The sequence below is a fragment of the Chrysemys picta genome, chromosome 3 (genome assembly GCF_011386835.1).
Source record: "Chrysemys picta bellii isolate R12L10 chromosome 3, ASM1138683v2, whole genome shotgun sequence".
NCBI classification, from domain to species: Eukaryota; Metazoa; Chordata; order Testudines; family Emydidae; genus Chrysemys; species Chrysemys picta.
In genome coordinates this window covers 185,351,508-185,372,862 of record NC_088793.1, presented here as the reverse complement: position 1 = coordinate 185,372,862, position 21,355 = coordinate 185,351,508, and the positions used below count along the sequence as shown (strand labels likewise).

The 21,355-nt window shown below is 39.2% G+C and overlaps 1 long non-coding RNA gene across 2 annotated transcripts in view; it reads right to left on the bottom strand.

The window, feature by feature from the left end:
• The window catches only part of LOC135982536 (uncharacterized), a 113,566-nt gene that overhangs the window by 5,233 nt on the left and 86,978 nt on the right, over positions 1 to 21,355 (bottom strand). Inside the window, exons 2-3 of one of the 2 annotated variants that reach the window (XR_010599936.1) lie at positions 3,626 to 3,797; positions 2,786 to 2,852 (exon numbers count right to left, since the gene is read on the bottom strand). This is a non-coding gene — a long non-coding RNA (uncharacterized LOC135982536). Of the gene's footprint in view, positions 1 to 2,785; positions 2,853 to 3,625; positions 3,798 to 11,573; positions 14,082 to 21,355 lie in introns of those variants that run through there. The other variant, XR_010599937.1, reaches the window with a different exon arrangement.

Below are 21,355 nucleotides of genomic sequence, written 5' to 3'. Positions count from 1 at the left end.
ATATGCTTAAACTGTCTCCATGTTAGGTATAATTATTTTAAATTTAGTATCTTTCTTACTAGCTGCCCCATTTTTTGTTATTTTTTAAAATCATGCGTTCTAAAATTCAGTGTCACAGTGCTAACTTTTGGTATGATACGACCCCCAAGATGATAAACTTAATTATAATGTAGTCACTTGTTTACTTAGAGGCTGAGCTGTGGTTATGTCTTGAACCAACTACTGTGTTAGTGTTACTAAAGAGTAAATTGAGAAAAGCATTTTGTTTTGCATGCTCTAGAAGTGGCTTCTAAAACACTAGAAAGCAATCCTTTAAGGTGACAAGAAATTTCTATTTTAAATTTAATTCCAATATGACATTAGAGCAATAAATATGAAGGTGGTTGAAGTAATTCATTACTGTAAATTATTTACATTCATTAGGCCAGGAATATAACAGATTAGATAGATAGATAGATAGATAGATAGATAGATAGATAGATAGATAGATAATGCTACAATAAATATATGTTAGCTGTATTGTATGACTGGGACATATTTAACTTGGGCCCTGAAGAGACAATATTAAGGATAGAAAGCAAAATAAAAATATTGTCTGGTTTTATTTCCTGGATTTTATTTATTTATAAATATATATAGTATACATAGCAATATCTGAAGATGGACCAACTTATTATATACTATCATATATATATATATATACATATATTCTAGTATATACATATACGTTGGGCATGGAGGCATGCGCCTGTAATCCCAGCTACTTGGGAGGCTGAGGCTGGTGGATCGCTCAGGGGTTCTGCGCTACGCCAATTGGGTGTCCAGTGTCACTGAAAGCCCGGCTAGTGGGTGGTTGAAGGACTGGCTATAACAATACAAATGATGTGTTGCGATCGGCACTCTCTCTGTGAGGGCTGATGGATCGATCGATCAAGGTCCATACATATACTACATAGAATACATATATAAAATACATATACTATTCACGGATACCCAGATATAGAAATAGCTAGAAAGTCTGTTGAAACACCTCCAAAAAAGCATTAGGAAGAGTTGGAGTTCCCCAAAGCGGAACTGGAAAAGTAAATGTGCTCTTTCAAGAGCACCAGGAGACTTCTCTGGGATATGCTTGTATATGAAAGAAAAATGCACAAGAAGTTGTGCTGTGAAGAAATTGGAAGGCAAAGAAAAGAAGCTGAAGATTTGACAATTGGGCCTGGTTTTACCAGAAAAAAACACCACCCATATTAAACAATAGGTTTAGAACTCAGAAACCTGCCTAGTTAGCAAAATAAGATGACAAGAGTGTGTTATCCCAAAGCTTTCCCATCCTCACTAATTCTCCATCAAATACTGAGACTAGTTCAAATCCTAATCTTCCAAGCCCTGTGTGACATTGGCTACTGCTATCCATTTGGAAGCCCTTTTTTATCTATTATTGAAAGGACATAGAATACTGAACTTTCTGTGGGACAGGAAGAGAATGACTTTGCCTTGTCCTACCATTGATCTGACCAGAATGTAGCTCACAGAGGTCTAGAATACCTGTCTGATTTATACAGAAACATTACATACACTACTCATCTATCATTCCCAGTTCATTCTTTCAAGGCCTATGCCATAAACAACATGAGACATATAATGTCATAGACATGATAACTCTCTCTTATAACATGTAACATGAAAAAAGCCATCAATGTCACCCTAATAAGCAGTCTTTGCCAATTAGTTCCTTAAGGGTGTATAATTATATATACTATAGAGGTATGTGTGAGTGGGTATATCCTAATGTTACCAAGTATGTAAAGGAGTGTAATGTACCAGTATGTGGCCATCTGCTCATCCAGTTGCAATACATTCCTGCCTCACTCAGTCTGACCTTCAACATCATGATTTTCTGTCTGCTTTTTAAATCATGGCTAATTAGGGGATTCACTATCCCTTATGATATCTGACTTTCATGCAATTTCTAATTAGTGAATGTGAAATGTTCTATTAACTAAATTAATTGTTATATTTTGATTAATGTGTTAAATGGTAATATTAGATGCCAACATTTTTCCTTCAGATTATTTATTTTTCAGTAAACGTAATTTTGCATCCAGGGTAGCATATTTTAATTGTGTGCCTTAACTTAATCCCAAACTCTTCTACTGGATTCATTTTGTGTTGTCAGAGTCATTAATATGAAGAGAGGAGTGTGGAAATTGAAGCAGGCTGGAAATTACCTGCAATGAATATTCTCTAGAAATATTCCTCAGGATAAGACGCTTAACTTCAAAGATCTGTTCATAATGTTATAGACTTATGTACTGATGAAGATCATTATACAGATATAGCCTGGTCAAATAATGAAACTATAAACTTTCCACTTTTATGATGCTTACTGATAATCACACCACTGATAGTATTTAACAATTTACTACAGGTTCTTTCCCAAATGTGGTTACACAGAAGTTTTCTTCAATTAATACTTCTTCTGGGGTTATCTTCTTGGTCTCTGAACCTTTTAGCTAAAATCCAACCTTTAGCATGTCTACTTCCATAAGCCCTACAAGGCCTTGCACTAATAAAGGCTGCCTTTAATCATAGCAAAGCCAAATAACCTGATTATTTGTTCCCCAACTTGCCCTATTACATGTTTCAGCCTAATAAGCAACACACTTTTCAGTATCACTCTACTTATAACAAGCTAAAATAATACACAAGACAAGATCATAAGTCAATACTGGCTTGGTACATCATAATCTACAACTCTAAAACTGCTGGAAAAGTTTTAACTTACATTGCATTGTTTGAGAGGAAAATTCTGTCTTCAGTCTGCACAGCAGATCATTATTGCATATTCTGCACTGCAATGGGAGTTATACAAGCAGAACATACAACATAGGTCATCACTACAGATAAGAGATCTCCAGAGCAGGTGAGCTAGCGAGTCTTAAACAGGGCAAATTCTCCTAAATTTTGAAACAAGTCTATAATGGGGCAATCAGGCCCTTATATCTATGAATGTGGAGGCTGGTTTCCATTGCTCCAGGGGAAACATGGCTTTGTACAGTTGTGACAGGTTCCCTCCCCCAGGGTGCCACTTGGAACTGGGGTACCACTGAGCCCATCTGACCCACCATCCTGGCTTCCCTTTACACTGTACTGCTATGCAGCCTGTCAAGCCCTTCCCCAGGCTTTAGACTGCACTTTACCAGCACGCATACAGGTAGGGACATACCCAACTGCAGCTATACACACAGATGCTGAGATCAGCTCTGCATGGGAAGGTTCAGCTAAGGAATTGCTCATTTACTCAAGCGCACACACCCTTCTGGAATGTTAACCCAAAATTATACCGTCTTGCGCTGCACAGAGAACTGTACAGAGTAAGCCTCATGTAATTCGCCCCCTCCCTCAATGTGAAGAGGAATATACACAACTTTCTGCCCCAAGTTATGATTTACACACACACTGGTTTTAGACAAAATAAAAACAAGTTTATTAACTACAGATGATAGACTTCAAGTGATTATAAGGGATAGCAAACAGAACAAATCAGACTACCTAACAAATAAAACAAACATGCAATCTAAGCTTAAAATAGTAAAGAAATTGGATAGGTGTAACAAATTCTCACCCTAAATGGTGTTTTAGGCAGATTGTAGAGATTCTGGAGGGAAGCTTCACTTGTTTTCAGCTTAAAACTCCAGGTATTCCTTTCACAGGCAAGACAGCCCTCTAGCTTGGGTTCAGTCCTTCTCCCCTAGTTCAGCCTTTTTGTTCTAAGGAGGTTCCAGCAGTCTTCTTTCCTGGGCGGGGAGTCAGTGAAGCATGAACCACAATGATGTCACTCCCCTGCCTTAAATAGTTTTTGCATATGGCTGGAATCCTTTGTCTCCCAGCTTGATTCCCACGCCCGGTCAGTGAAAAAACACTAGTATCTTCATGGAGTCCAGTACCAGGTGACTTGGTCACATGTCCCCGTAGGGCCACCTCAGCAATGACTCAGAGGCTATTTGCAGCCTTCCCAGGAAGACTCCCCCGGTGGGAGATTAGCATCTTCTAACACCTATTGTTCTCCCTAATGGTCCTTCCCAACCAGCCATCCAGACTGATTGCATTCTGTCTAGTGGGCATTCCCCAGGTGTAAACACATTTGTAATAGATGCATAGACAATATTTCTAACTTCAGATACAAAAATAATATATGCATACAAATAGGATAATCATATTCAGTAAATCATAACCTCTTCAAAGATATGTCACATGACCTATCTTGTGTAAAATACATCATAGTTATGCCATAATCATATCATAAGAATGTCTCTATGAAGAATATGGGGGCGTAATGTCACAACAGTCACACAAGGAACATGCAGTCCTTGAGTGACATGGATTCAGCATCCTCCATGACCTGTACAACATCCAAATATCTGTCTAACACAAGCTATGAATCTCTAAAAGCTCAGGCCTCCGCTGTGGAACTAGTCATGAATAATGTTGAAAAGCTTACATCTTGTGATCTCGTGATCACAGTCAGCACACTACATGTGAGTGCTGGGTAATGTAATCTGTCATGGAAACGGGTCAGTGTCTCACCTGATTTCTTCGTGCTTTGCCTGAAGACCAGTGCATCATACACTAAATTCTTTTCTTGGAGATAAATGGTTATTAAGAACATTAATGGCTTATTCAAGGGGATCTTCATTTCTGCACGGTATTTTGTTGGGCAGTGAATCATAAATATCATTTACTTCCTCCTTCATGCAGCACAGAAGAAGTGCAATTCATTTTTGGACTTTCCATTTTGAATGCATTCAACAGATTTTTGAATCTGTTTCTCCCTTTCTGCCATTGTAAAACAACTGAAGCACCCTCCTGGAGATTCAATGCAGAGAATTCAAGCAATGCGAATGTTAGGCTGTTGTTTTACCTTTTTTATGTCTTTATATATTTTCTTTCCAGCTTTTATCTCACATATTGCTACCTTCTTCCTGTGCAATTTCATTTAACTTTATTACTGCAGATTATGTGAGCTGTACCCCTTGAACTGCTTCCAGTATCTTCTATTGCTAGAATCTGTACACAGTTGCACATGACAAAGATGTCTGACAAAAATTTCCTGTTAGCTTCTTTTGTCCACAGTACTGCATTTCCAGCTCTATAGTTGCAGGCCTCAAGCAAACAATTTTTCTTCAGTTTTACAAGTGTAAGAAAAACAGCTCTCACATTTCCTCCATGCAGGCTGAGGCATTGTTCGCTCTGTTATGACACTATCTGACTGCAGATTTGTTGTGCCTCCTGGTGCTGTTTTTTTTTTTTTTTTTCCTCTTTATTTTCTCTTTTCTGATTTTTTCCCCCTCAGTGAAGGTGGAAGGTTCAGCCATATCATTGCTAGTTGTACTAGCTGGCATTAAATCCAAGAACACACACAGGTACAGGTTTAGTATTTTCTATTGGCACAGCTGCAGTAGCTAACAAATAGTGCACTGTCACAGCTCATGCACTGAACTCCACTATGGGGTGATGGGGACCTGAGATTACAATAGCACAGTGGCCAGACTGAGCAGGAACGTCTACAGTGCTATTTTTAGCCCCATAACACAAGCACCGAAAGCCCAAATCAGTTGACCTGGGTTCCAGGCCCCGCTGCTGCGAGGAACATTTTGCAGTGTAGATGTACCCTTGCAGATATCTCTTCAGTCTTTCTGATCCATACAAGGGGGTTTAGTACTTGGAGACCTTATGCACCAACACTTCACTTTTATGTGAAGAACTAATTATAAGGAGCCCATAATTGCCCCTAGATTCTCCAGGGCTATTCCAGAGGTACCAGCAATAGAGGAAGTCCTAGTAGCTTTAGTGCACTAGAGGAAGCAGGGACTTCAGAAAGATAATCAGCAGCAGCATTAGGCTAAGCATTGTGATGGACTCAAAAAGGTGATGTTCTCTTTCTGGCCAGCATCCTAGCAGGACATACTGGGTTGCCTGTTGCATTCAGCATGTGCTGTATGATTAAACTGCACTATTAGGATGATTGAAAATAACACGTATGCTTTATTTGTGTAATTAGATTAACCCACGCACTCCCAACTTTTTTTTAAACCCCTCCTAAAATGTACTGGTGGCTTGGGCTACAGCTACTACTCTCCTTTCTGAACGTTCTCTCTCTCTTTCTAGTCCTGTTTTGTCTCTGTTCTGAATTTTCCTCTCATGTCTTGTGTATTTCCCACCCCCCACCCCTGATGTTTGATTTTTTTTATTCCCCTCACCTGATTTTGCCCTCTTTACTTTCCTCCATCCCCTCTCACTAGAAGTCTCACTATAAGGCTCAGAGTGAAGGATATCCACTGATGTCACCTTCTCTTTACACTAATCTATCCTTAAAACTTGTTTCTTCTGCAAAGTCTATCAGGGTTGATACAAAAATCCTGAAGGTCAGTGTATATAACTGTTACGAGTTGAGGGATTAACCCTTATATCCCTGATCCAGGTCGGGTAACTGGAATCAGGCAATACAGCTGAGTGGAATCAATATATGTAATAAAAGTTCTTGATACTCTGTGCTTCAGGATTCAACATTCCTGGTCTTAATAATTTACAATAAGAAGCAGTAGTCTGTACATGTGACAGGCACAAATTAGGGCCTAAAATAAGTAACCAAGCATGATCGAGAGCTAATCCTCAAGTTGATTTTGTGTGTCTGTGGTTTTAATGAGTATTTTAACTGGGTTTTTTAAAAGATTAATTTGCAGGTTCCTAGCCTATCATGTAGTTGAGATAAGGTGTGGCTATAAAAGCAAAGGAGAAGCTACTACATAGCAGGAAGGGCAGGACCTTTCCCCTTCCATCTTGCTGGTGTGTGTTACCAGCCCTTTTAGTTGCTTTTTTTTCCATTTTGAAATCTTCTGGCTGTTTATGAAGAAGCCAGCCCTAAGAAAAGTGGACTGAACTGCCCTTTGGGGTTTTATTTTATCTCTCCTGTCCCATGCTGCTTCGTGTTCCCTTCTCCCTACCTGTGAGAATGATGTCGGCAGCTCTCTCTTCCCTCTCCCCTAGCTGAAAACTTATTTCTAGTTCCTGAGGGGTGACAGGAAAGCTCATGTGCTACAAGACTATTGCCAGCCAGGATAAGATTTCACAGGTCTGGTATGCTGCAAAGGACAGAGGGTCTGGACAAAAACATATAATGAGTATTGTAATGAATGTCCTCACTCATATTGGGTACCTGTCTGCCACTCCAGCAGAGTTGCAGAGAAAGGCAGTAGCCAATGGAAGGGGCTATATTAATGTGTTCAACCTCCAGCCTGTGGAGTGCTCCATAATGCCATGTGATATGCAAAATGAAATAACAGTCAGAAGTCAGAGGGGAGTAGGCTCAGGAGGGATCCAGTTAGATCATTAGCTGGGCAAAGCTGGGACTGATAGGGGAGAGCTGGGCAGGGAAGCAGCCTGCTGCTAGCAGTTGTAGTAGCAGCAGGATACTGGGCTGCATCCTGAAAGTGGTAGGCATGGGATAACAGCATGTGGGCAGCAGAAGGAGAGTGCAGAGAGCCCCAATGAGACATTCCAGTTACAGTCCTGTACTGGGGGCTAGGCTAGGAACCATGGAGTGATTTTTGTGGTAACTGTTGATGTCCTTAGGCTTTTGGTGTTTGCACATTTTCCTTTTGCTAACGCTGTCAAAATGATCATTCCACGCCTGACCTCTCAGTCCTCATCTAGAGGAAACCTGTACAACACCTTCAAAAGATGAGCCTGGGAACTTAAATTCATAATTCTGTAAGACACTAAAAATCATGGACTTAATAAAAATGCTGGATTTATAGCTCATTACAACAATCTGTAACCCATTAACTCTCCTTTGTTCTATGACTGTAGATGTGTTAAATGGCCATTTCACCCTGAATGGTCTCTTGCAACATGTGTTAATTCCTGCAACACGTGTTAACAAAATACCTCTGTATTTAGCTGTGACACTCCAAGTACCTTTCCTAGACCTGAAGAAGAGTTCTGTGTAAATTAAAAGCTTGTTTCTTTCACCAACAGAAGTTGGTGCAATAAAAGATATTACTTCACCCACCTTGTCTCCCTAATGTCCTGGGGCCAACACAGCTACAACAACACTGCAAAAAATAATCCCATTACTTATTTGTAATATGTGTTAATGGAGGCCCACCGAGAGCAAGAGCCTGGTGCTCAGAGCGCCTACAGCACTTGGTCTGAGCTCATGATACACAGAGAATTTACCAGTCACCTAGAAGGGAGCGGTGTGCACATCACTCAGAGTGACTCCCTGCAGCAGAGGGGGTGGGCTACACGCTGTCCACTGACACTATTATTACTTATTAGTATTACGGTAATGTTTAGAGATCTCAACCAGGATTGAGACTCAACTGTGTTGGCTGCTGTACACATAGTAAGAGACAGTCCCTTCCCTGAAGAACATAATCAAGATACTAATAACTTGAAAATAATACAGGAATTTTTTTAAAGCAATCCTTATTTAAAATGAGTTTGTCAACATTTTTGCCAAAAAATCCCTTTTTCTAAAATATTTTTGCAGAAAATGTTCAGCTTTTCAGGATTTTTTTATTTTTTATTTTTCACTAATTCCCATTGACTGCCAATGGGAATTTGGCTTCAAAATGCTTAAACCCTTTTTGAAAATGAAACTTAGTCTCCTAAATCAGTTAGGAGTTGCAATACTGAGCACAGAAACATCTAAATACCTTTCAAAATCAGGGCCCTAATCTACAGTTTGAAATACAGAACAAAAAATTAATAGTAAATACAAAGTCACAGTATGACACACTAGAGAGATCCTGTCTCCCAGGCTATTAATCTGGCTCTTTTCAGAAACACTGAATCCACTTTTTTTTTAAACTGCAAATAAATACATTTGAAACACTAAACTGTAGAAAATGTTGCACTGCATACTTTAAACAACTCAGACAGCATTCACTAAATCTTTTTTACAGTCTATAGCCTGCAGAGCCAAAAAAAAAAAAAAAAGAAAGGATGTGGTTAACAGTTCCCCCAAAATTAGGGGAGTACCAGTACTAATGTTTGATTATAAATCATTTAAATTGCTGGTCTTGTTTCAAAATCTTACCTGTTTCATAATGGATGCTATGAAATTCCTCAGTTTTGTCCAAATTTTACATTGAATTATTTGATTCCCATTAACTCAAAACTCAGAATGGAACAGAGATGAACCAAACTCTCTGGAAAGATTTGCAGATATCCTTGTAAACCTAAACCAATTTATTTTGCATAATTCTCTTTATAAAATTTTAATTGGACTCTAGAAATGAGATATGTTTCAATAATATAGGGGAATTTATACTTTTGATCTTTTATTTTGATGACTTTCAGTATTTTTGTATTACTAGTAGCAGCATAAGATATATTCTTATAAACACAGGACTAATATGTTTCAGTTATTGTTATCTACTGATTCAGTAACACTTGAATTGATCTCAGACTGTTTCAAGCAACCCTAATGCACCCAAAACACCACATGAACCACAGAACCTAGATCAATAATTTTTCAAGTGAAATAATTGTTTGCCTTTGTAAGACCCTATTACTTCTAGAATGAAGAACTGTTTGATTGACCTCCAGGAAAGCAGCAGATGTGAATAAGCCAATCACCTCAGGCCTTATCATTTAAAGAGAGGCCTTGAAAATTACAGAAAAGTACACTGAGCATGTGCCGGTTAGCTGTGGGAAATAAACAGCTGGAGAAGCTGCACACTGCTTTGATAAAACAGAATAACCTCCTAATTTGTGGTCAAAATAGATTCTCCTGATTAGCCACCCACCCACCAACGTATTTTATTTTTTAAAAAATATTCAATTAATAAAGACAATAACTAAATGATATTGCAGTGACTGGAGTTATTTTCAGAGGACCAGTCTGATTTAGTTTGTTGCCTGATTTTGTGAAATCCCACACAGAAATGTCACTGAAGATCATGAATTTACAGTTTTGAATCTGTCTTAAAAATCTTTGTCAGATTGTCTTTACTACTATGTAATTTTAATGTTGTTTTGCATTATTTGTATATTTCTATACTCTTACATATTGGATAGGATGTATAGGTAGATCCTCAGCCAATGTAAATTGGTGTAGCTCCATAAACTTCAATGGAAGTATAAAGAGTTACACCAACTGAGGATTGGACCCTATTTATCTAGCATGAGATTCTACAAGGTAGAGCCAAGAGGGAAGTAGAGTTGAGGTGGCTTTAAACCCTCCCAATCCTGGCTGTTCTGAGAGATGGAGAAGCCCCCAGTGTAACTTAGCCCTAGGGGCCTCTGTAAGTTAAAGCAATCTTGCTCAAGCATTGCCTGGAATCTGCACAGTGCTATGGTTCCAGCCATCCTAACCCTAACCCTGTGCCTGGCTTGCCCCTGTCAAGGAAAAAGTCACCCACACAGTGATTTTAGTTCAGAGACTCAAGCCTGAGGCTTGTTTATTGAATACACACCAATGCGTTGGGGGTAGCAGTTCTGAAACCATGCCCCTGATACAAAGCACACAGAGACTTTTAAAGCTTAAAACCACAAACAAATTACACACAGTTAAGTAATAATAACCATATTAGGAATAAGGGAGTTAGGGTTTCTTGGTACTTTCCAGCATTCTTTTGCAATCTTGCCTTGGTATGGGTGCAATTTGAGTTAAGGTCTTCTTGGTATTTTCCAATGCTGTTACAACCTTGCCTTTTGTGGGGTGCTTATTACACAATTGCCCCTTACCGGGTACAGTTACTCAATGGGGGTAGTCATACAAATGGAGTAGGGGGAGGCATGGTTACACAAATGGGGTAGGGGGAGGCATGGTTACTCATTTTAGATGATTGCTTCACACATTGCTTTACACAAGTGGTTATTATATTTCAAAAGCAGTAGGCACATATTGCAAATTATTCTTGTTGCTGGGGCTTTTCACACTCCTCTTTTCCAGCCCCCCTTCCCTCCCTGTGTCTCAACCTCTGACCCCCACTGTCAGGGAGCACAACACTTAGCTTGGTCTAGGCTCATGCCTGTTAGCCGCAGGGCGGGCCTAGGCCAAGCAGAAAAGCTTACACTAATAGGGCTAGCTTAATTTTCCCTCACACCCCTCACTGAGGTTTATGAAGGCATCCTCGTGAGGCAGCCTTATGACTGTCTTCTGCAGTTTCTGCACCGGGGTAATCCTTCCCCGCCTAGCACCAGACCTAGGGTTACCATATCTAATAAATAAAAAAAGAGGACCCTCCACGGGCCATGGCCCCGCCCATTTTCCCACCCCTAGCCCCGCCCCAACTCTGCCCCTTCCCCGCCCTAACTCCGCCCCTCCTCCCTCCCATTCCCAGCCACAGGGAAAGGGCTGCCCCAGTGCTACCGGCTTCACAGTTTGCCGGGCAGCCCACAGACCCTGCGCCCCCGGCCAGCGCTTCCCCAGCGCAGCTGGAGCCCGGGAGGGGAAGCGCCCAGCCGGGGGCGCAGGGTCTGGAGGCTGCCCGGCAAACCGTGAAGCCGGTAGCGCTCGGGCTTTGGGCAGCCCCTATGCCTCCGGACCCTGCGCCCCCAGCCGGGCACTTCCCCTCTCGGGCTCCGGCGACGCAGAGTCCGGAGGCACGGGGGCTGCCCGAAGCCGGTAGCGCTCGGGCAGCCCGGCTCTTAAACAGAGCCGAAGAGTCGGGGAGGAGCAGAGCCGCCATTTTCCCGGACATGTTCGGCTTTTTGGCAATTCCCCAAATTCGGGTTTGACTGCCGAAAAGCCGGACATGTCCGGGAAAAAGAGGACGTATGGTAACCCTACCAGACCATTTAAACAGTATAAAGGGGCCAGAATACCAAGGTCTTCAGGCATCCAAGAAACAGGATGACCAAAGGTTTTAAAGAGAAAATTAGAACACTGTTCCCAATATTTTCACTTTTGGGCTCCAGACCAAAGGTACTTATTATGGGGATATGTCGGAGGGGTTGGCCAGCTGAGCTTCTGACATATCCTGTTGTGTTTTTTTCAATTCGTTGGGGGTTTTTTGTTTGATTTTTTCCCCAAGGAGTCATAAAATAAGCAACATACATTTATTCATTTGAGCACAAATCCTGATACTATTGCCACCAATAATAGAACTTCTATTACCTTCCTTGTGAGCAGCATTTGATCAGAATTGCCAAAAAGAAAATAAGGTAAAATCACCTATGGGAACTCCTCATTTGTGATTTGTTTTTCCTTTGTAGATTTTAAATATTGTAACTAAATTGTTGCCCTGCCAGTCAAAATATATCAAAACAAATCAGTGGGGCCTGATTTTTCACTTCTCTGTGCAAAGCAAGTGCAAAGTGGATGTAGAACAATTCCATTCTGGTTTGGAAGCACATCCACTTTCATATAGTTGTAAATGACTACATAGTAGAGAATCACACTCATATTTAAAGATGAAAAAGACTCATTTAGTTTTCTAGTCCATTTCCCTGCCAGTTAAAGACTTTCCCCCACATTTTTCCTTTCTTAACTTCATCACATCTAGTTATTCTGTATTAATCTCCCTTCCTAGTATTAAATTTTGCTTTTTTTAATATACCTTTCCTTTACTTGTCTGAGAGGGCCATACCATGTTCCTTTTCTAACATGCTTACAAGCACTGCAGTTAGATGCACATATTAAAGACATGCCATTTTTATTGGGGTCAGGTCTATGCAAGAACTTCTTACAAAATATAACCAGAGGAAAGGGACAGCTTATAGTGTCCTAGGTGTGAAACACAGAAATTCCCTAGAACCATGAGCTCAAAATCCCAGCAGAATCAACTGAGCTGTTCCACTTATGGAGGTAAATAACTGTGTTTCATGCATTTTATTGTGTGGTAGTATTTCAATGAGACCACAGAAACCCTGCCTGCTCTGGGGCCCTAATCCAGCAAAGCCCTTGACCACTTGCTGAACTTAAAGCAGGTGAAGAGTCCCGGGGAGCCAATGTATTTTAGTTATTTATTTTGTATTGTGGTAGCACATAGCTGTCATGGATCGGGACCCCATTGTGCGAGGTGATGTAAAAAAACAGAACAGACCTTCTTTGCTGAACATACATCAGTAATCTCATAATACTTTTAGGAAGAGTTACAAATCAGATAGATTTGTCCCAGTATTAGTCAAATTTTCTCTTCTCCCAACTGTTACACAAGATGCTGTGTTGGCATCTGGCTTCTGAACAAATACTGTTTAGGCAATGCAAGTACTGTACTTGGGTATCTCGAGGGTAGACTTGGGTACCAAGTAATAAAATACCCACTTATAAATTACACCTGTATGCCAATGCTGCTTTAACAAAACTGGGGAAGTATTGCATAGCCAGCACATTTCCTGTGGGGGAACAGGCCTAAATTTCTGTAGTTTTGTAGCAAGATCTGCCCTCCCTTGTATGCCTGCTTACTGAGAGGTATTGTTTTTGTTAACTACATTGTAAATAACTAAAATGGTCACATAGCATCTCAGTATGTTTTTGTAAGGAAGTCGTAGTTAGTTCTTCCTATGTATTAGACCTGACTTCAGGCTTTTGGTCTTTTATGTGTGCAATTAACTGCAAACACCTTGTCATAAACTATTTTAAAGTGATTGCAACAATTTTGCTAAAGAGATAAATGGTCAAATAAAACATTGAATTGTTAATTCCCAGGTGACAAAAAGCTGCATACGTCTGATCAATAAGAAGACATGCAGAAAGAATTCTGGGATAAAGGGCGGGTCAACCTTGAAGTGTTAATAACTTGCTGATATTATTTTGTTCTGGCACATCACATGTTGTAGCAGGTAACAGAGCCGATAAGAGCAAATTAACATTCATAGTCTTATAGTAGTGAGACTGGACACCTAAAATAACTGAAACGAAAGTTTTAAAGGATTTAGAGATATTAATAACAGCAAAAACAGTGAGTTTGAAACTGACAGGTAAGAACAATATCTTACTGTTATTCCTGTTTATATTAGCCACTTGCTGGAGATCTCTCTCTCTCTCTCTCTCTCTCTCTCTCTCTCTGTGCTTCTTTTCTCTCTTTCATTTTGTTGTAGCTCCTATGTTTTTTCTTAAAATGCAACTGTTGAAAAATTGCTTCAGTCAATTACAAGTATTTCAACTTTTAATTGCAATATATGTCTACTTTACGTACACATATTCAATTATTCACATACATGGGAACAGATCCTCAGCTGGTGTGAATTGTCATAGCTGTTATTATAGCTGCCCCAGGAAGTATATTTATATTTGTGGAAGGCGAACTATGTACATTTGCTAACCTTTAAAAAACTACTACAGACACTGAGCTTCATTGCCATTTATGCTTAGAATAAGAGGATCTCTGAACATTTTTTTCAATCTAGTCTTGATTTAAGTAAATAATACTGAAAACACTGTTTTCAGCCTTTTAGACTAATGAAAAGAGTATTTTATAACTAGACCTGCTCTGTAAATTATTTCTCCTTTTTTATTATGAAAATTGTATCTTCATCTTATTCACTATAAATCAATAAAGTACAAGTGAAAATTAAAATTAGCAGTTTACATGTAACATTTTAAATTGGTTAAAAGCTAAAAACTGAAGAAAAATAATTGGGTCAACATCAGCATACCAGAGCTGAAACAGGGTCTCATATCCTTAACAGATCTTGTTTAATTTTTTTAATTCTAACGATCAAATGTAATACTGGATGGACTACATCCAAGTGCTATAGACTTGCAAACTGGTCAGTGGAGACTTTTATATGTAGAAATCCACTTAACCAATTCAAGACTTTTAAAACAACGAGACAGTTGAAATTTCTTTTCAAATTGTTGGAAATTCCACTTCCAACCAATTCATGAAGTTCCAGGGAGATAGTTGGTAAATGTCCAAGTTATATGATTGAATGACTGTGGTTCAGAAATCAGCCATTAGTTACTGATAAGTCCTAATGGGCTCCTCTTTTCAATTTCTTGAAAAAAATACTAAATTGACGAGTTGGAAAGAGACCACCTGCAGAATTCTGCTCAGACAAGAGCTTCTTTTGAAGATACCTCCAGAAAAGATTGCAAGGCAGTAAGATAAAGAGAATGAAAATTATCTTATTATTTAATTGAGGAGGCATCTGAGAAATAAATGAACTTTTCCCAAAGTGGAACACAGAATTTAAGAAAAATATTAAAAGCCAGTCAGAAATCAGTAAATACTGACAGCCAATGAATAATATCTCCCAATATATATAGGGAGTACAGAAGTCTAAGGAACTCAAGCTGTTCCAAGTCATTGTGTAATCATACATTAATGAAATCAGTGGCATAAAATATAGACAATGATGTGTATATTGATTGCTATAGACACTTGAAATCAAATGAACATTTGAAAGGTCAGTAATTTTACGTGCACCAAATCGAATGCTAGTCATTTGCATGAGGTTGAAAGTCATATCTCAGTGTAAAGTACTCCAGTGATATGTAAATTTAATCATTCCATATCTCTATCAACTTTATGTCATCTGGCATGAAAAATATAGAGAAATTGCATAATCCCATAAAACATGCTGAAATAAATGACATTTTAAAAGTAACATGGAAAGATACCGCATGGCACAAATCTATTTTGCAGGCTACATAAATGTCACGAAACTGCATTTTACTCTGGCAGCAAATTTTTAAAGCTTCTGTAGCCACTCACTAAATGTGTTTACAAATTAAGATATGTTCTTTATTTCCAGAATCCCTGGAAGCATGTATTAGGATTTATTCAGACTGCAATCTAAAGGATTGTTCCATTTTTTGTTCTTTCAAACAACAAAAAATTTGATTGAAAAAGTCATCTTTGTAATACATTTTTTAAATATTACAAATATAAAGATATCTTAGATTATCTTCCCTAGAGAAAAGGATATTTTCATTGTGTCTTTCAAAAATATTACACATCGTACACAGTATAAGATGCCCATTTCACCTCATTGAATCAACAGGATCTTTGCCTTTGACTTTAATAGTTGCAGAATCATACCATCAGGTAGATGAGATTTCATATTCCTTGGGTATTTAAGATTTAAAGATAATTCTAAGAGTCTTGAAACATTCTTATATAATGATAATAAATAATCATCAAAACAGCATAGGACTATACCCCACACCAGAAAGGAACTCCGGCTACAACACAGTGATTCCAAATGAAATGATGTTTAAAATATAAAACAATAAAACCAGACTCATAAAACTTCAAAAATGACAACTAGTAGGGTCAGAGTAAATACATTGTGGTGTATTTCTTTCTCCTTCTATTTGTTCAGTTCATATGTTCTATTGCTTACGTTATATTGTTTCAAACTGGTTGACCTTATTTCTTTTGGAAACAGAAGCAATGGATTTAAAATAGTTAAGACTTATGGCGTCCAAGTGCAGCTGCATATTGCAAAACTCCAAATATCCTCATGTTGCAAGAAAACTTATTTTTTATTATAGTATTGTGTAAAATCACTGTTACATATGGAACAAATCAAAACATACCAAAAATATTTTCAAAAAAATATACTTTGAGCATTTAGGAATTAGAGGTTTTTAACCCTTTTTCCCACTTTTAAATTTTAATAAAAGTAGTAACTCTAATTTAATAATAACCTGTAGGTCTAAAGGACAACATGGGGAAAAAGCCCATAGATTCTTTAGATCCAGCTTGCAAGTGTACATTATATTCCTAATGTTATGCCACTAAATGTAGGTGGTAAGGCATGTATTTTATCCTACTGTAGTTAAACCTGCAGAATGAGCACAAGTAGTAAGAAAATTTTTCAGCTTTCAGTCCATGGATAATGGATTAATTCTCCCCTGAAAAAAAGTTCAGTAGCTATAGACAGTGAGCAAGTGGCATTGACATTCTACACATTTGGAGAAGCAGGATGCAAAGGGAAATCTAGTCTCAATGACCCAAGTTCTTTGTGCATCCGTGCGGAGTCCCTGGTCCTCTACAGCTAGGGTGACCAGATAGCAAGTGTAAAAAATTGGGACAGGAAGTGGGGGGTAATAGGAGGCTAAATAAGAAAAAGCCCCAAATATGGGGACTGTCCCTATAAAATCAGGAAATCTGGTCACCCTATCTCCAGCACCAATCTTCCCCTACAACACAGCTATAGTAACTCTGTAGTCGTTAGCTCCCCATTGCACAGCTCTCCCCACTACCAAGGCCTGTGCATTACCGCCACACATTTCCTGGTGACAAAATGTGAGAAGTAGAAGTTAACGCTACAAGGTACCACATTAACACCTACTGGGATCTGTGCTGGAGGGGAACATGATGCCCAGAGTGCCTGCATCCTGATCCACCATGTGTTCCAGCTGTCTATGAAATGCAGCAGAACCCAAACCATGCGGTGTTTCTGGGGGTGATTGGGAGTGGAGAGAATGTCAAGTGGCCTCCACTTGCACCTTTCTGCAAATTCCTGCTCCTTTCCGCCAGTGTTTCTTCTCCTTTGCTGCCCTCTGCACCACAGAGTGGAGGCATGTATCTTATCCCTGGTTATTTCTGTTATCTTATTTCTGTTATTGCAGAGGCTCCCAAATCGTGGTCCACGGACCTCTGTTAGCCTGCAGAGTTCTTGCTAGTGGGCCCACAGCAAGCTGGCTAGTCACAAGATGCTAGCTCTTGTTTTTATTTCTAGCTGCTAAATTGCATTAAAAGGCAGCTAAACTGATATTTTGTAAGCTCTCTAGGCCAGGGACTATGTTTTTCTTCTGTTTGTACAACACCTAGCACAATGGAGCCCTGATGTGTGACTGGGGCTCCTGGGCACTGCCGCAGTACAAATAATCAATGACAATAATACTATTGCATGCCTTTCCCAATATCACTTTTCATGCGAGCAATAGTTCTTTTCACAGAGATGTTAAGTGATTGTGGAGGGGAGAGAGAGTCTACATGATAATCTCTCAGTCAAGCTGTGTTTAGCACTTGAAGAGTCCTCGGCCCTGTAGTATACTGGAAGCCACACAGAAGACTTACAGTTTGAAGACACATTGCATTTCACATATTATATAAAAAAAAATCTTTAAGGGTAGCAGCATATATAATGAACACAAAGAAAATGTAGTCTACGGCCAAATCCTGGCCTCCCATTCTAACTGCTTTGCAATGTTTGAGTTGCACAAAACAGTTGGAAAACAAGTTTAATCAGCTAATTGAGAAATTCCCAGCACAAGTTAAATAAAGAGGGCCAGGATAGGGCACATACAGACTGAGAGAGAAGGCATGTTGGAGAAGTGCTTGGAGAAGGGATTGCAGCCGGACCATTACTGTGCCCTGGCTGGTGAAACAACCCTTTGAGGACTGTTATCATACAGTACAATTTACACTAGCCCCAGAGCTGCTCTAAGGTGCACTTGGCAAAAGATTGGGGAGAAGGTGTAAAGCCATCTTTCCCCTCCCTCCCAGCTGCAGCTGAATTCCATTTAACCACAGCTGAGGATTCAGACTTACATGTTTGAGCTCTAATGGTGACTTAGTGATATTTTGTTGCATCACCACAAACACGTAGATGGGTAGGTTCTTCTCCATAACCTTCACAGAGTACATGAAAACTTGTAGCATTTTGATGTTCTTGCCCTTAAGTTTGCCATATGTTTATGCTGTTCTGTAACATTATAGGTTTTCATTATGAATATTGTGCTCAAAACTACAAAAAAAAAATTACATTTTTGGATTAATTAACTTTCCAGTAAACGAAAACAATTTAAGGGTCTAGTTCTGCAATTCACTGAGCACCCCACCCGATCCTGCAACTGAGTTCACTGGGACTAGATAAGCCTCGGCACATCAGAGGTGTTTTGACCACACAGGATTGGGCCCTTTGGAACCAGCAAACAAGAACCTGAAAACATGTTCTATTTTTAAATCATGCTTCGCCCGGCACTTGGTTGGGTGTTTGACATAAGACCGTGTTAAATCAGCAAGATCAACTGAGGTTCAGCATATAACATAGGTTTTCCATGTTTGTAATGCCATTCTCATATGTGCAATGGTTTTAAATTATTATTTTAACTTTAATTATAAATCTGTTTACTCCAAATCTCTCAAGATAGGCAGATGCCTTTGTAGGTTGCTTTCTCATGTGTGTCTCTTATTGAATGCTGAACACTTCTCCTTATCTTCATGGAAAGGAATTGTTGTTTTATTAAACTAAAAATAAGTAAACGAGGAACATATTTATTTTCATCAAATACTTAGATAGCCAGGTCTGACAGTCCTACCATCTTAAGTTTTTCAGTGTATTACACTGAATTTTCTAAAAACTAAATATCAGATACAAATATATTATAGGTTTCAGAGTAGCAGCCGTGTTAGTCTGTATCCGCAAAAAGAACAGGAGTACTTGTAGCACCTTAGAGACTAACAAATTTATTTGAGCATAAGCTTTCGTGGGCTACAGCCCACTTCTTTGGATGCACAGAATGGAACATATATTGCAGAGATATATATACACATACAGAGAGCATGAAAAGGTGGGAGCTGTCTTATATATTATAATAGCTTAACTAGAAAATTTCTCTGCATTCAGATAAATGGTCTTTTTTTCTATATAAATGCTATACATGCTGCAGAAGAGTGTTATTAATTCCTACCTACCCAATTTTATTAATCATATAAAAAGAAACTGATTTTGACCTCATAATTGTGTCCATATTAAGAGCTGGAGAAACAACTGCCATGAAAGTGAACATCTACATATTAGTTAAGCAACGGCCACACTCGCAGCCTTTCTTGTTCCATTACAAGGCTCCTGTAAGTCTCCTGGGGCTCCACTGGCAGTAGTTACAAACAACCCAAACCAGCAGGAATGTGCAAGGAACAGGTGCTCCGACTTACCGTGGCTGTATTGCATGCAGAGAAACAAGAATAAGCAGCTACTGCTGTTGCACATCTTCTCTAAAATAGCCTCTACCTGAAGATGTTTAATTTCTCTCCTACAGATATGTTTTTAAAGGTGGATGCTATTGGCTATCATACCTTGCAAACAGTTAATCTGCTGGTTAAGTCTCTTTCATTATCTTTACATGAGAGTTTTGGTATAAAGCATCTAAGCCATACTTTTATAATTGAGTATGAAAAATGGTGTAGAATACATTACATTCAATCAGAGATGTTCATGGCACAAGGAAATACATAAATGCAAAGGGGGCTCAGCAAGCCATTGAATAGCATAATAAGCCTGTTAATCAATGTGGCAGCACATTATAATATTATGGGGAGGGGGTAAGCATTCACTCCAGTGCTAAAACTAAACTAGTACAGTATTTAATTACTGGGAAATTAGGGTTCTTCCAGTGAATTTGCCATCAAGAAGAGACAAGGAGAAGAAGTATTACATTTGGATCCCTAGGTCCTGATTCTGATCTCACAAACACCAGTGTAAATCAGAACTAACTCCTCTCTAGTAAATGATGCTGCACAAGTTTAAAACTGGTGTGAGATCTGAATCAGAAAAACAGCATGTGTTTTCCAGAGCAGAACATATGCTGTATTTTAAGATGGTGCTTGATAAATTTGTGAATGGGGATATAAAGTGGGGTTGCCTGCAATAGCAGAGAACTGAACTCAATGACCCAGGATGTCCCTTCCAGTCCTTATGTATTGCACATAGCTAATCACATCACATTACTGGAATTTCAGACTGAAAATATAAAACCATTGTAACTGAAGAGAATGTAAAATTATAAAATGTAAAATTGTATCACTAGTTCTCCTCCCAGTTACACAGAAGCAACTCAATAGAAATCAGTGGAGTTAAACCAATGCTAAACTGGGGGCAGGTCTACATTACTGCTTAAGTTGATCTAACATACATCGCTTAGGGGTGTGAAAACCCCTTCCTCCCAAGTGACTCAAGTTTCATGTGTCTCCCACCGACATAGCTTATGCTTTTTGCCGAGGTGAAGTAATTATGTCAACGGGAGAGCGCTTTCCCGTTGGCATAGCGCATCTTCACCAGATGCGTGACAGTGCCGATGTAGCGCTGCAGTGTAGACTTGCCCTGGGATAAGTGAGAGGAGAATTAGGCCTATTCATATCAGAAAAGATATTTAGACACCTATTTTTAAAACACAGAACTGTACAAAAACGTGCAATGATGCACCTACTTTCCATGCCCAATTATTGTGATTGCATTTGTAAATTGAGAATGGCACGTGCAAATGACCCATTACACATAAAGGCCATATTCTGAGCTGTGATACATCCCATTTGTGGTGATAGTAAGCAGCCAGAAAGCAGCTAGATCTCCCTAATTGGAATTCCTCTAGTATAGGAGAGTCTTCAGCTGGCACAGAACTGAGATATCTGGATTTTATACCCTCCACCCCCCGTATATTTCG